A 16447-nucleotide genomic window follows, 5' to 3' on the forward strand; every position below is an offset into this window, starting at 1 on the left:
TGGAGTGACCTGGAGAGTATTATGCTAAGTGAAATAAGCCAGTCAGAGAAAGAGAAGTATCATGTGATTTCACTTATTTGTGGAATATAATGAACAAAATAAGCTGATGAACAAAATAGATTCAGAGACCTGAAAGTAGGGAACAGATTGACAAACCTCCGAAGGAAGGGGGCGGGGGGCAGGAAGAGATAAACCAAAGAACTTGTATGCATAGGCATGGTCATTGATTTGAAAGCAATTAAGCTATAATTTGTGGTTATTGTTGTTAAAAGGCAAGTTAGACTTACCAGTCTCTCTTAATGTCTGTTTGTCTCTTGGAGTGTGTGTCTCTTTCTCTTGCTCTTCCCTCTGAAATCCAATATAAGAAATAGTAAGTAGTTCAATGGACACAAACAACAGTGCAGTGAAGGCAGGGGTGGGGGTGGGGCAGGAGCGTGGAGGAAGGTGTCTAATGTGGAAAAATAAGGAGGAAATAAGGAGGAACATCTGTAATACATTCAACAATAAATATAAAAAATTAAAAAATAAAATAAAAGCAGCATGGGATTCAGGGGTCTGTATGAAGATAAGTGGGAAAGGTTTTAACAGCTGTTAAAACACATTTTATTTACATTTTAAGTAAATAATTTTGAAATTTTAATAATGACATAATTTTATTTCTTATCTGGGTACAACTTTTCTAAAATGGCTAAGTTCATAAATCCTGATGAAATTGTTTCTACTTAATTACTTAATATAATGGGGCTGGTAAGTATTTCTTTTGGGAGCACAGAGAGAAAATCTCTTCCAGACACTAAATAAGAAATTTTAAAACTGTGTTTATCTGCTTTTAAGCCTCCAGGAACTTAGTCTTCCTTTACTTCACCTTGAGCCGTAGCTTCCCTTTTTGTACTTTTCCCCTTTATCTCTACTTTATCTTATTTTATTTTATTTACAAACATTTATTCTTTCTTTTATTTGGCAAGGTGCAGAACATTTGTCAGACTGAGCCTCCACAAAGTGGTCTCGTTGAAACTCTGGATTATGTAACAGTAAAATGTACCAGAAAGATTAGAATCCATTAAATGCAAAGGTCTATTAAATTCAACATAAAGAACTGAAATTTTTACTCTTGTACTCTCTGTTTAGTCACACTGGGTTTCATTCTGGATTTTGTTGCTACAAGATAATTTTTCCTCAAGAGAAAAATAAATAAATAAAAGAAAAGGGGAAAATATATCAATGTATGCTATTTAAATAGAAAAAGTTCAAATTACTAACAAATTAAAACTGATTTTCTGAACAGCACTTATTTAAAAAGAACACACATTGAACTATTTTAAAGAGTTCACTTAAGTACAATCTCATTCTTTGTTCCTGTATTTTATGATCTAGGTCATACCACATAGTATGCAACATTTTTTATGAATTAATTTGCATTGTCAAGATATTCAAGACAGCAGTTTATAGGAAGCAAAGGATATTATATCAGATGCATTTTTATTAAAATACATTGTCTTTCAATTCTGTTAGTCTTACCTGATATTCTGTGGCACAGACTCACAATCTGTATGTGGTTTGCCCTGTAATTGCCTAACTTTTCGGTAAACCATGATTTCACATGCAAAAATTAAATTTAATGTACATTTATTTATAATTATTAAACCATAAATAACATTACTTCTATTTCTTGGAAACAGGCCTGGATTAAAAAGGTCTTTTAATGCATTTCTTCACCATAACATTAATCAGTTTTAAAGCAGTATGCTCATGATGTTGTTATAATAATGAAAGCATCTCTATTTTGCGTTCAAGCAATAGGATTCCTAAGACTATCTTTAGACTCATCAAAATAATGACTCATTTCTGATGTCTAAAATGCTAAATATTACTTACTCATATACTAATCTATTTCTATAAAAAGATGTAATTTCCTTGATGACATTTTTTGTTTAAATATATTGAAGATAAATGATTTAAGTAGAAATATGTGAAAAAATTTAATTTTGACTTGAGGTATTCTAAGGCAGTTTATAACATTTAATAATCATGTCTAAAAAAATTACACTTTCTAAAATAGCATGGCTAGCATATTTGAAAAATGTATTAAAGGGAGCTCACCTTTTAAGCCTAAACTATTTCTTATCACTGAGCATCTAGAGAAAAACCCTCAGCCATATTGATAGGCAGTATCAAACCGTTACCAAAGCAACAACAGGCCCTGATTCAACCAGACATAATTTTGTACTTCCATTGACTATTCTTTTATCCACATGTAGAGTTGACATTTTAGCACTTTTCCTTTCTCTTCAAACCCTTAATAAACCATCTCAATTTTCATTGTTTCAAACCATAAACTGGCTTTCTGCTTTATTGAGAAAATGGAGTACATTATGAATTGTAGATGTATTATTTAGTACAGAGCTGAATAGTAGTAATGAAAGTGTCATTGTCTTGTTCTTGAACTCAGGGAAAAAATTTAGTTCTTCACCTTTAAATGTAGAGGATTCTTACTGATGCCCTTTGGCAGTTTGAGAAGTTTTCCTACTATTCCTCGTATATTGTCAATTTTGATTATTAATTGATGTTAAATATTTTTTAAAACTTTGAAATGCTTTTTTTTACACCTACCAAAATAATAATATGGCCCCTTTTCTATCTTGTTAATGTGGCAAATTTATGTCTGTTGATTTTTAAATGTTAATCCAATCTTACTTTATTGGATAAATCCCTCATGGTCATGACATATCCTATTTTTTTATGTATTAGTGGATTTGATTTGCTAAAATTATAATAAGGATTATGTTGTCTATATAAGGGACACAAGTTTATAATTTTTTTGGTAATGACTGCTATATTTTTTAAAGGGATATGCCGTTTTCACAATACAAATTAGGCAATGATCTCTCTTCTATACACTGAAATATTTAATGTAAATTAGGACTATTTCTTCTTTCAGATTTGATAGAATTTACCAGACCATATGGACCTGGATTTTCTTTTGGGAGTTTTAGAAAACAAACTAAATTTCTTTATTTGTGATAAGCTATTTCCTATTTCTTCTGTGTCAGTGTTAAGTTGCATTTTTATTAATTTACTAATTTTTTAAGTAGAAGTATTTTCTGCTTCTGTTAATAATTTTTTATTTCTATTTTTAAATTTTAATTGCATCATGATCAAAATATTGGTGGCATTATTTCTACTTTGTGAAATTAATTGATGATTTTTGTATGTTCTAATATATGATTAGTGTTTGTGAGTCCTTTGTCTACGTGAGAGGAAATTATATTCTCTGATACTATTTTAAGTACTGGCATATTTTTTTAAGGTCTACAGTATTTTTATAATACTGTTTAGATCTTTTACATTTTTGCTTACTTTTCTCCTTTTGACTTTTCTTGGACTCATGATGGTGTGTTAAATTCTTCTCCTATAAATATATTTATTTTTTCCTTGTTTCTTATGTAATTTTTGATATATTAAGTTGGTGGCATATTTTTTGCACTGTTGTATATAAATGGTCATAACTGTTATACAGTTACTTTGAGTACAGCTATTAAAGTTTTTCTTTATTGATATATTTAATTATCAGTGGTCTGAACTATGCTCTCTTTAGTATCAGAATAGGAGTGCTTCTGTTCTTTGTTTTTGTTCTTTTCGATGGTAGATATAATTTTCTCGTCCTGTAAATTTTAGTCTTTCAGTATCACTTTGCTTTAGCTATGCCTCTTGAATACAGTATTGAAATACATTTCATTTTGTGAGATGATTAACAGTTTTTTGTTAATTTAATAAGGGTCAGTTGCATCCACATTTATATAAATATATATCTACTTGGTTTTAATTATCTCATGTAATTTTTGTTTTGATAATTTTGGCCTATATGTTATACGTGCTCTGTCCTTCTCTGGTTTGTTTTCTTTGTCCAATGTTATTACTGCTCTAGTACTTGGAAGTTTATATTTTTATTGTAGTGGTATGTTTATACTAATATGTGTAGAGCTCTTATATTTATTCTGTTTAAACTTTTAACATTGAGTTTTACAGCTACCAAAATATCTTTTATAGGCTCTCTGTAGACTAAATTATGACCTCCTGAAATTCATATGCTGAGGTCATAAACCCTAATGTGATGACATTCAGGAGGTAAGCCTTTGGGACATAATTAGGTTTATTTGAGGTTATGAGGGCGGAGCCTTCATGATAGCACTATTACTTTTATAAGAAGAAACACCAGAGAGCTCTCTTACCCTCTGCCATGTGAGGACACAGCAAGAAGGCAACTCTCTGCATGCCAGGGAGGGCCTGACCACGCTGGCACTGTGAGCTCCGACTTCCAGCCTCCAGGAGTGTGAGATCATGAAGTTATGCTATGTGAGTCACCGGTTTACGGCATTTTGTTCCAGCAGCCCAAACTGACAAAGACAGACTCTCATATGCCTATGTACAAATCTATGGGCTTTTTATTAAATATATTCAATGCATACATTTTACTAAAATGTCCCATATCATCTTTTGGTTAGAGGAAGCTTATTTCCTATTTGATTTTAGAATGGTTCTAAGTACATTCCCCTTGGGTTCCTGTATGTTCAATGGCTTCCTATAGACTTGGCTCTGGAAGGCAACATGGCTAGATACAAAATCTTCAGGTTACTCTTTTATTTCCTAGAATTCCTTGTTGGTTTATATTGCCTGTTCTGTCAAGGGTCAAGAAGTCTGATACCAATCTGATTTTGTTTCCTTTTGTTAGTAATCTTGATCTTTTTGCCTGAAGTCTCTAAAAATTGTTTGCTTTATATTTTCTAACAATTTTGATAGTATCCGTCTTGGAATTGAAGTGTCTATGTTCATTGATACATAAGCCCTTTCAATATACAGAGTTAAGTATACTTTTATTTCTAATATATTTTTTATAGTGCCCAGACAGTCAGTTCTTTTTTATTATTTTGTTTTGTTTTTCAGAGTCCAAATATATATGTGTGTGTGTATGTGCTTCTGTGTATATGTGGTGAGAAACAGAGAGAGGGAGAGGGGAAAGGGAGAAGGAGAGGAAAGAAGGGAGGAGAGAAGGAGAGGGGGAGGGGAGCAAGCAAGAGGAAAATAAATTTAAAAGGAAAAAGTAAAAACAGTCTGACAAAAATGTTAGATGAAAAAATATTCAAAGTCAGTTTTATTACATTTGAAAATTATTGCATAAAATGTCTAATTCTTAGTTTTCATTTTGGATATTGTTTTTGTTTTGTGCTTACTTTTTTTGAGGGGGGGGTATGGATTTCTATCAGCTGAATTTTTTTTTAAACCATGAGTTCTACAATTCTAATCCAACATCCCAAGTTTCATTCTAAGCTTTTCCCTTTCCTTATGTTTTCCCAATCGTTAAAAACATGGTTCTCATTACTTATAATACATTAACTGATTTGTTTAACTCTAGTATACATATTACTCCATGTATGAGAACTATCAAACACCGATGCAGAAACCAGGCTGGTATATTCAGAAGGCAGAGAGAAGCGAATATGGCGAGAGCATTATGACCACGCAAGAAAGAAGGAAAAGTTGAGTTCAGAAAATTAGTCTGGGCTTAGATTCAACTGTGAACAATAAGCTGGGTATCAAAATATGTTAAGGTAATCAACCATGTTTTGTTTACCCAGAATTGAAAAAGTCATGCACGAAGGCATGAATAATTAGAATTTGATACTATATTTGCTATAGAATACTATCTAGCTTGGTTGTGATTCATTTGCTCTCAGGAAAAAGAAGACCCAAAATTTGTGTAAGCTCTGTTCTCAGGAGTCAGAAATGGCATTCATTCCCTTCCTTCACATATTTCTATGGCAGAGTTTTTTAAGGTAATTTTGAGAGAACATAGGTTTGTTTTTAAAGATGCTCTATACAAATAAGTAAATGTGATGAAGAAATGTGCACATTTCTGGAATTTTTGGCTATCATTTTACTCTATGTAAATTTCATTAAGATGTTTCAGGTCAGTTTTATGAAGCACAGTTAGACCAAAGTGGGGCAAATTCTAAGCCAATAAGAAATTTCAGGTTTAGTATAACCCTGTTTCAAGGGATAAGAAATATGAAAATGCTTGTTGAAGAAAATAGTATTATTAACATCATAGAGAAACACCTTCTGAAGTGACCTTGGCACAGATAGGCTGCATTCCCTCGTAAAGTTTTTCTTTAATGAGGAAACATGAACTCAGAATTTAGAGAAAATAATCTCTCACAAATCAGAAAGCCCACTTTTTAGAAGGGTATTCATTTTCATAAACTGGGCATAATGCTGTCAGTATGGAATTCATCAGGAATAGTGTAAGTTCCAAATCTCTCCAATGATCAAAGTTACCAAAGCAACTGTGTTAAACAACTTGCTTATAGAGGATAGAGAAGATTTTAAACATATTAAATGACTGCTTTTCTTCCACCATAATTTCAAAGCTAAAATAAAAGGTAGCATTTTGAAATCTTCCTTTGTGATAATACAAGAGCCATAATTTGTAAAAGAATATCTACAAATTATGAAAAGTAAATGGGGATTTTTATTTCATCAGTCCACACTTTCTGCCCACTTTTCTACTGATTCCAGACACTAAAATGCTTAATTTTAGTAAGTTTTAATTAATTGTAGTAATTTCATTTAATTTATATATATATATATATATTTGTTGTTGTTGTTTCTTTCTTTCCTTGTTTATTTATTTTATTAATTTGTTTTTGTTAGAGAAGTTTCTCATTTTTCCTCCATTGACACCCTACTCCCCTTTCCCCCCGCCCCGTCCCCAGCTTTGTTGTCTATGTTCATTGGACATGCATACATGCATGTAAGTTCTGTGGTTTATCTCTTCCCCCACAACACCCCCTCCTTTGAGGCTTGTCATCCTGTACCCCACCTCCATGTCTCTGGGTTAATTTTGTTCAACAGTTTGTTTAGTTCATTATATTCCACAAATAAGTGAGATCATGTGATATTTGTCTTTCTCTGCTTGGCTTGTTTCGCTTAGCATAATGCTCTCCAGGTCCTTCCATGCCATCTCAAAGGATAAGAGATACTTCTTTCTTATAGCTTCACTCTATTTTGAGTTTTGAGGTAATACCATAGTGTTTTCCATAATGGGTGTACCAGTCTGCATTCCCACCAGCAGTGTACTAGGGTTCCCTTTTCTCCACACCCTTGCTAGCACTTGTTTGATGATTTGATGGCAGCCATTCTGACAGGTGTGAAGTGATACCTATCAAAATGGAAAGGGAATCCACTATATGGGAGATTATAATTGCCAATGATACATCAGATAAGGGGTTAATTTCCAAAATATATAGAGTGCTCATACAACTCAACCAAAGGAAGACAAAGAACCCAATTAAAAAGTGGGCAGAGGACCTAAAGAGACACCTCTCCAAACATGACATACAAATGGCCAAGAGACATATGAAAAAATGTTCAATGTCATAATCATCAGAGAGATGCAAAGTAAAACAACAATGAGGTATCACCTCACATTTGTCAGAACGGTCGCCATCAACAATTTATTTTAGTAATTTTTAATTTAAAGAACTACGGTTAATACCATGAATTATTATATAGAAGGACCAAAGTTGCCTTATTTTGTGCAAATTTTTAATGACTTTCTGTGACTTGTTTATTCATTTACCAAATGATTGTCAGTAAACTATATCCTTATATATAAATTTAGACCTACATAGCTTTAAATGACATTTGTATGTAAATTATACTTGCTCATTTTTTTTCATGGAAAAGAATAGTCATATCTGTATATCAGAAAAAGAGGCTTAGTAGTTGTCTACACAAATTTAATTTTGAAAGAGAATGAGAGGGGGATTGAGAAAGATTGTTCAGTATTCCGAGGCACTCTCTAGCACCGTGATGCTTCTTGAGGAACAAGGGAGCAACTAACGTGTAGCCACATACCAGTGCATCATGCATTTTGACTCATTTACAAACCTCTGCTTAGAACTTATGCAGTGAACACTGAAAACATGGTATAGGCATCAGTAATAGTTAATGAGATTTCAGCATTTACTTCTTATTTTCTTTCACTGAGTTTATATAATTAAATGAGTGGAAAGGCTAACCACTAAAATAAATATATAACTGTAGCAATATTATTCTTAGAGTTAGGGTCTACCTCTATCTATATAAAAATCCAACCTTAAGGTGTTTTGTGTGTGTGTGTGTGTGTGTGTGTGTGTGTTTGTGTTTGAACACGCATATATATATGCAGATCTTGGGTCTTGCAGGGAAAGAGGCCTGGGGTTTGAATTCTTACTCTACCATTCCAGCTGCAGGCACTAATTTGTAAGATTGCATTTTTCACATCTTTGAAAAAGGATATGATTGACACCTGAAAGTGCTGCAGAATGGCTTCCCAACCAATATATTTTGTGCTGGAACCAGCTTACACTAGCATGCCAAAAATATGCATCTTTTTGCAATTTCCATTCAGTAGCATCACACTGGGGCTTGCAAGCAGGCTTGCTGTGAGTACTTACACCATGAAAACCAATAAGACACAGCACCTCCCCCTGAGCAAAAGCAGTTGTAATAACACATAGCTGAATGGCACATTTTGAGTACACAATGAAGAGCAGTTCTGTAACTACTGTAAATCCATTTAACTAGTAGCTATGTCCTAAAGGTGGGGGTAGGATATGATGTGGGCACATGTTTGGGACTACACTATGATGCCCTGGCAATTGGAATACATTATTTTTGTTGCTTCTATGTATTTCTTTCCTTAAGCAATTCCTAAGTTATGTAACAGAAGCTTGTTGTCTCTTCCTGGCTGGGAAAGTAAAAGAAATGCCCCCCAGAATGTAAAGATGTTATCAAAACAGCTAGTAGTTTATTAAATGATGTACAATTTGGCCAGTTTGTAGATGACCCAGAGAGAGAAGTAATGGTTCTGGAGAGAATCTTATTACGGACTATAAAGTTTAATTTACAGGTAGAACATCCATATAGATTCTATGCAAGTATGCAGAACAACTCAAAGGCTATAAAAACAAAATTCAGAAGTTGGTTCACATGGCATGGACATTCATAAATGACAGTCTGCACGACCTTGTCACTGCAGTGGGAACCAGAGATCACCGCAATGGCAGTGATGTATCTTGCGGGGGTGTTTGTGCATATCGGAAGTACAAGAATGGACCTCCAAACCCACGTGTCAGAGAGGGTGGGAGCCGTTTGTGCAAATGCCCCTGTGGATGTTTTGGAAGACATCTGCCACCAAATCCTGGACGTTCACTCACCAGGACACAACAGATGCCGCATCACACGCCTCGCCAGCTGCATCAGCCCTCATCGCTCACCACCGGTGCCACCAGTGCCTCCGTCACAGTCATCTCAAGGCCCCAAACCCCTGCCGCCCAGCAGAAGGACCCGCAGCCATCGGCCCAGCCACCACCACCGCCACAGCAAGCCCAGCAGCTGAGAAACCATCCCTGCAGCCTAGTCTTCCTTGCCAGGTGAAGGGAGCCACAGGTTTCTCCCACAGAAGAGAACAAAGCAGCAGAACCACCACCTAAAACCCCCCAAGTCGAGACCACGCACCCTCCCTGGCCTCCAGCCCACCCACCTCCAGACCGGAAGCCTCCCCTCTCGGCTGCCTTCGGCGATACCGAACCGCCAGGCCCTGTGGATGCTAGTGACCTCCCCAAAGTCCAGGTTCCTCCTCCAGCCCACCCGGTCCTGTGCACCAGCCACCACCGCCACCCCCGAGCTACATAACCGGGATGTCCAGCACCAGCTCCTGCATGTCTGGAGAAGGCTACCATAGCCTGCAGTCCATGATGGAGACTGAGGGCCCCTCCTACAGCACCCTGCCCCTAGCCCACGGCCCACCGGCTCACCTGCCCTGCCACCCCCACGTCTCCCCCACAACCCACCCTAACTGCTGGTGCCCCCTCCCCCAGCCTCCATCCCCCACCCGCCCTCCCACCCTCCACTGGTGGCTGTCCTTCAGCTCCACCCACCTACAACCACAACTTCCCTCCCCCACCCCCACACCTGCCCCCCACCACGCCGTCCCAACTCACCCACCTGCAAGCCTAGGCCTGCCCCCAGCTAGCTATCCACCTCCATCTGTCTCCTTGGAGGACAGCCACCTGTACCCCCACCCATCCCCCCACCTGGCATGCATCCAGTCGGAGGGCTGGGGTGCTCAGCCTGGATGCGATAACCTGATGCCCCCCGCCCTTGTTTTTTTAACAAAAGTTTTTCCAGTTAACCTGAAGAGTAGTTGAAGTGAGTATGCTAGACAGTTGCAGGGTGGGAAGACGTGGAGCAGGCCGGTGAGGTGAAATCAGGTGTCCCCCACACCTGCATGGGGACAGAGGCTTTCAGTGCAGCTCGGTGCGCCCACTCCACCCGGCCGGCTGGTGTCAGCTGGGGGCCACGAGGCCTGCACTGGGGGACTTGATACTAGTGAAAATCTTAACCAGCCATATTGACTCAGTGAAGAGTTTCCGTAAGGAGTGAATTTCTTTCTAGAAATCAGTGCCCGTTTTTCCTGAATAGCAATTGTAAACAGTCCAGTTCCATCTGAAGTCAAGCTATTATCTCTTTCATTCTCTGTTGTTCTCTCCCGCGACACCCAGAAGAACTACTTTTTTGATTTAGAGATATTTACATCTTTGTAGTAAAGTTATTTTGAAGGGGAAAAATAGTAGCTATGTTTGGACTTGTTTATGAGTTATGAATCTATATAGACACCTGCGGACTCTGAGTCAAAGTAACCCTAATTTTGGTTGGAAGATCAGTAATATGTAACAATAACAACAAAATATTTGAAATTCTGAATTTCTAAGTTAAATACTCTTCAGTGGCTCTCTCACTATACAGACAAATTTATATAGAATTAGACAAATTCTCTAGAGCTTTGTGATTAATACAACTTAGTACATTGTTGCCATCATTCCAAATTATTTATTTATGCTTTCTATTGTAGTTCAGAAAGATGTTTGTGGCTTCATTTTTTCATAGTTATTTTGTTAGGTATATGCACCTTCTCGTGTAGTCTATGACTTTATGCACAATAAAATTTCTTAAATTCTTAAAACACAAACTAAAATGTATCTTGATGTCACATTAGAGTAGTTTTTTTCTGGGCAATTACAAAGTGAATCAATTTCCGTAGTTGCCATTGGCAGGGAAATACCCTAGATTCCCATTAAGTCCAATCCTATAATGGTGGTAACAATTTTTTCTAGCTTTACTTTGTATCATGCTGTGAATTTCAATAAAAGTACTGGTTCTGAATTTTCTTAATGGATTTTTTTCTTACAGCATGAGCATTTAGTTATGAGTGGTTAACTCTATGTACTAGCTTTCAAAAAGGATAAAACATTGCAGATTATTACTATTTCAATGAAGAATTGTGTGAATTGCTTTTGGCGGTTGAATCAGAAGTGCAGTGAAAGTACACAAAAGAAAAACTAAATTAAGCAATATGTATAGAATGGTGCAAACCAAAGTTCATTATCATGAAAGGAAAATACATACCTTTCACTGGTAATTTTTCTCTGTTAAAAAGTAAGTTGCTTATATCCATGTGTACTTACCATAAAATGTCTTTCCTTGGGTACTTTTGTTGATTCTTCATATTTTCCACAATGTGAAAATCAATTATTAGCTTTCAAAATGAAAGTTTACGATGGCAAGGCTAATTTATTTGTCTAGCTTTGTGAGAGTTTGGATCCGAAATAAAAATTGCTGTTATTGCCGATAGGTGGGTGTGATCCAGGGGATACTTTCACCCAAAAAGTAATTATAAAGCATTTGGAATTTTTTGGGTCATAGTTTGGTAATTATGTTTGACCTTCTGATAATACAGTTTTAGAGAAAATACCTCTATCTTTTTGTCCCTCTACCAAAGTACAAACCTTCCTGGGAGAAGAGAACACAGTGTGCTGTCTGTGACCAGGCGGAATCGAAGAGGCATAAGGACAGAGCTGAGTTGAGCGTGCCTGTTCTTCAGTTTCCAGAGTTACAACCCCACGGGCCACAGCAGCTTTTCTAAAACACAGTGAAGAAAAGGAACAGAAAGAATTTGGAAATGTGTCACACTAATGAGCCACAGCAACATGAAGGAAAATATCAACAAGTGAGAAGTATTATTGTTTGAATGGATTTTCCAAAATGTCTACCATTAAAATGCCAGTCAAAATTGGAGCACTCCTTCATTATCAAAATATTTCGAAATACAATAATTAGTATTAGAAATTAGCTGAATCATCCAGCTCAGGTTACCATACTCAATTTGTGTTTATGCAAGAGAATATTCTCAAAATTTTTTTGAATATATGTAATTTAAATAAAGTGGTAGAAACACCATCTAAAAATGCAGAGGTCAATTACAGATTTTTTTCCCCATAAAATATTCCAAAGAAGATATACATGTTGATTCAGTCAGATATGTTTTAAACAAATATCTACTGGGAGATTTTGTAAATCTTTCTGTCAATAGAGCATATTCTGGAAAGTAATAATTTTATTATATTAATCAGTAAAGTGTCTGTGACATTTTGATGAGATTTAATCTGTAGTGTACTGTGCATAGTATCAAAAAGATTTCCAGACACACACACAACTATAGCAAATAAAATTTTTCTTTTAATCAAATGTGTTACAAATAGTGGGCATGAATATGTAACCTCTGTGAAACCTGAGGTGAATATTGAGGGGAAAAAATCAAAGGGAAACTTTTGCCCAGATAAAAATTTCTTAGTATTAAAACACTATGAAAAAATGAACTAAAGACAAAAACATTGGTTCCAAAGATTAACGCAGAATCCTCAAGGATTGCCTTTTGCATATTTTCAGCAGTTGGCATTTGCCCTCTCATTATTGTCTTTGGTGTTCCGTGATGGAGCAGTGGCTGTACTCGGATACACTCAGCCCACCAAAATATTCAATGCCATCAATTTTCAGAGATGATATTTAACTATGTCAAGGATCAAACTAAGTAGACAACAAATGCATGTCTATTTTGTTGAAAATAATTGGAATAGAAAAAGATAGAAATGTAAATGAACCAAGTGTTCAAAACTGATAAGGCTAAATGGGAAACACAATAAAAATCATAGAGAACAAAGAAACTAAATGTGCTCTTTTAATATGTTAGGCATGAAAAGACTGCCTGTGAATTACTTAGGATAAAGTTGAGTAGGCTAACGTATGCTAAACCTGATATCCAGGGAACTTAAATTAATCTCTGACTTTATTATTCAATTGAGGAAAATAAAGAATCCAGCAATTAACTTTTCCTTTTGCCATTAGACTATATAGATCTATAGAAATATCAAACTATGTTTAATTACGTTTTATTAACCATTGGTATTAATTGTAAGAGCAGAAATTCTTAACATTTTCTGGCTGTTTAATAAAATATTAGACTTTTAAATCAACAGCAATAGCAAAATACTTTTGTAATGTAATCCATTTCAAAATGATCTCTGTTAAAAAATTGTTATATAAATTTGAACAATGCCCTATTTTAAAGATATTTTGATGCATTTAACTTATTTCCCTTAGGATATCAACTGAAATTAGACAGTGTAGTATTATCCACTGTTCTCTTTGACTGCACAGAGTAGACTGAGAAAAAAGGGTTCAGTAATTTCTTTTGCTTTTTCAAGTAATTTTGAGCATATGTTATATTTTGGAACTAGACAAAAGTGGCTGAGGCAGAATTTATTTGATTTGATTACTCACAATTGAAACAGTGAGTTCTTGGAATCTGGCATTAGTGTGGATGACACTGGGGGACACCTGTCAAAGCTCTGATTATAATTTGAAATAGCCATGTTCATGCTGAAATTAGGTTCTCGGCAGAGGAACTGCAGATTGATCCACAATGTATTTATTTTCAGACCTTTAAAGCTGTACAACAAACAATTATTATTCATTTGAACATAAATTCAGTTTTGTCAATTTGGCCATTATATTTTGCTTAATCATGGTTCACATAATCATCTATTAATTATTAATAACATTTTATGGTTATTATGCACTGAATTGTGTTCCTCCAAAACTTGAATATTGAAGCTCAAACCTCAATGTGACTATATCTGGAGATAGGGCCTGTAAAGAGGTAATTAAGATTAAATGAAGTCATAAAGATGAGACCCTAAGCCAGTTTGATCAGTGTCATTATAAGAAGAGGCAGAGACACCAGGGATGCACACAATAGAGAACAGGCCATGTGAGAATACAGTGGGAAGATGGCTATCTGCCCAAAGAGAGAGGACTCAGGAAATCTGAAATCGTCAGCAAATCTGCTGATGCCTTGGTGTTGAACTTCCAGCCTCCAGAAATCTGAGAAATACATTTTTATTGTTTAAGCCTCCCAGTCTACGGTATTTTGTTTTGGCACCCCTAGCAAACTAATACAATGCTACCAATAGGTGCATTTGTCTGGATTAATTAGTTTAATCTTTACTACATCCATACAAATTGATGTGCTGAAATTAAACCCCTCTATTGTGTACATTTTTTAAAAAGTTCAGTGAACTCCCTGGTATACTTGGCTAGTAAATGACTAATCTAGTAGTCGAATTCAGATAGTTGGACTTCAGAACCCTTGAAATTAGCATTGACTATTGCTTCTCTCTGAATCTTACAATTTAGGTATCTATGTATTAATCTGATATCCATTTATTTATTCATCTACCTAGTCACTTAATTTTTTAAAAAAATCTAGATCTTCAAAATATTTCTAGATTTTGTTTGGAATTTTTGTATATTAAAACTTCATGTCATGTGAATAGGTAAGATCAAATAATGCATTGTTTTTTTAGAAATAACTCTTACAAATAAATTCTTATTAAAAGTCAGTTGAACTTACATGGAGCTTGTAGGTGATATGTATTATGGCAAAATCAGGAATTCATATTTTTGAAGCATATTCATTAAAGAACTCTGCAAAAAGACATGTAACAAGAAATAGCAGTTGTGTTCCTGGTGACCCAAGGGATATGAAATCCTGAAAGAGGTCCCTCCAATGGATGTTCACATGATCATTCATAGTTACCATCCCTGAGGATTTAACTTGCGATGGGTTATGAAAATTATTTTTGGGCCTTCATTGATAACTTGTCCTCCAAATATTCTGACTGGCATCCACTATACTTGTGTCATTCTGTGTTGAAACTTGATGAAAATAATTATCTAGATAGTTTATACTTGTTTAATAATTGTCCATTGATTCATTTAAACAGATGTCATCTTTTGATCATTTTAGAATGTGAATCTTCAAAATAGCCATTTTAAGATCAAATTTATGTAGATTTCCAATATTCAACCAGATTATTAAAGTTTCATCAACACTGTAAAATAGTTACACAATGCAAAGTGTGAATATTTTTAAGATCCTCTAAATCTTGTGATTGATCTGAGTATTTTAAACATGATTAAAATTGAATAAAACATTAGTAACTTTGGACTGAGATATGTAAGTTGACTAGTCTGATGGTCAATATGCATTAAAACACATAGATTCTGCATTTTACACACACACAATATGTAAATTAATTATGAGACCTATTTACACTTGAACCACAAAAAAATATATATTAAAATAGAAATTCTTCTATTATTTTCTTCTGTCAGAACCAAGTAGTCATATATATATATATTTTGATATATTCTTTAGAAAAAAAAGTAGAAGGAGTTTCTGGCTTCAATAATAGATGCTGTGCATTGAAGTCAGTAAATATAAGAATTTAGGCCTGAGATATGTCATCTAATGAAGTCTGTATTTCTATCTATAATTTATATTTAACTTAAGTTCTAACAGCTCTGAAAGTAGCTGATAGTCTTAAAAAAATAACAGAAATGGAGGCCATGAAATTAAGTAACAGTACATTTTTAATTCAAGTGTGGTCATATAGAGTGTCCACCCATTTTATGGAGGCAATGACTTAGGTAGATACTCAAGCTATAGTCTGACCATTGAGTCCTTAAAAAAAAAATTGTTCTGTACCTGGAATATCGGAAAAAACATAGTAGAAGATTTCAGTTTGCAAAAATTAGAAACAAGCTAAAAATCTGAAACTATTGATGTCAGAAGAAATAAATAGGTTCAGTGAGGTGACAGCAATGAGGGAGAAGAAATTCAACATCAGTCATTAAACACAACAATTAGAAGTGCCGGGTGTGAGCCTGTTGTAAGCCCAGGACATATTGACCCCCTGGGTACATGTGTACTCTCTGTAACTCTATTTTCTCTGGCCCTTGCCAGCTGCATCATTTTATGTTTATATGAAAAATAATAATACAGATGGCAGTAGTTAATGCCCTTGTATATAAAATGCAAGCCTTCAAACCACATTTTTGGGGTACTTATTAACATGTTCATCATTGTGCACACCTCTTCCTATTTGTTTGTTTTTTTGCTGCTGGAGGAATATCTTAAAGACAGTGTTTCCCAACTGCATCTGCT

At 35.2% G+C, this 16447-nt stretch overlaps 1 pseudogene; it reads left to right on the forward strand.

Moving 5' to 3' along the window:
* The first annotated feature begins 5425 nt into the window (after positions 1–5425).
* Positions 5426–10186, forward strand: LOC118625007 (annotated as a pseudogene).
* The last annotated feature ends 6261 nt before the right edge of the window (positions 10187–16447 follow it).

The sequence above is a fragment of the Molossus molossus genome, unplaced genomic scaffold (assembly GCF_014108415.1).
Source record: "Molossus molossus isolate mMolMol1 unplaced genomic scaffold, mMolMol1.p scaffold_m16_p_11, whole genome shotgun sequence".
NCBI classification, from domain to species: domain Eukaryota; kingdom Metazoa; phylum Chordata; class Mammalia; order Chiroptera; family Molossidae; genus Molossus; species Molossus molossus.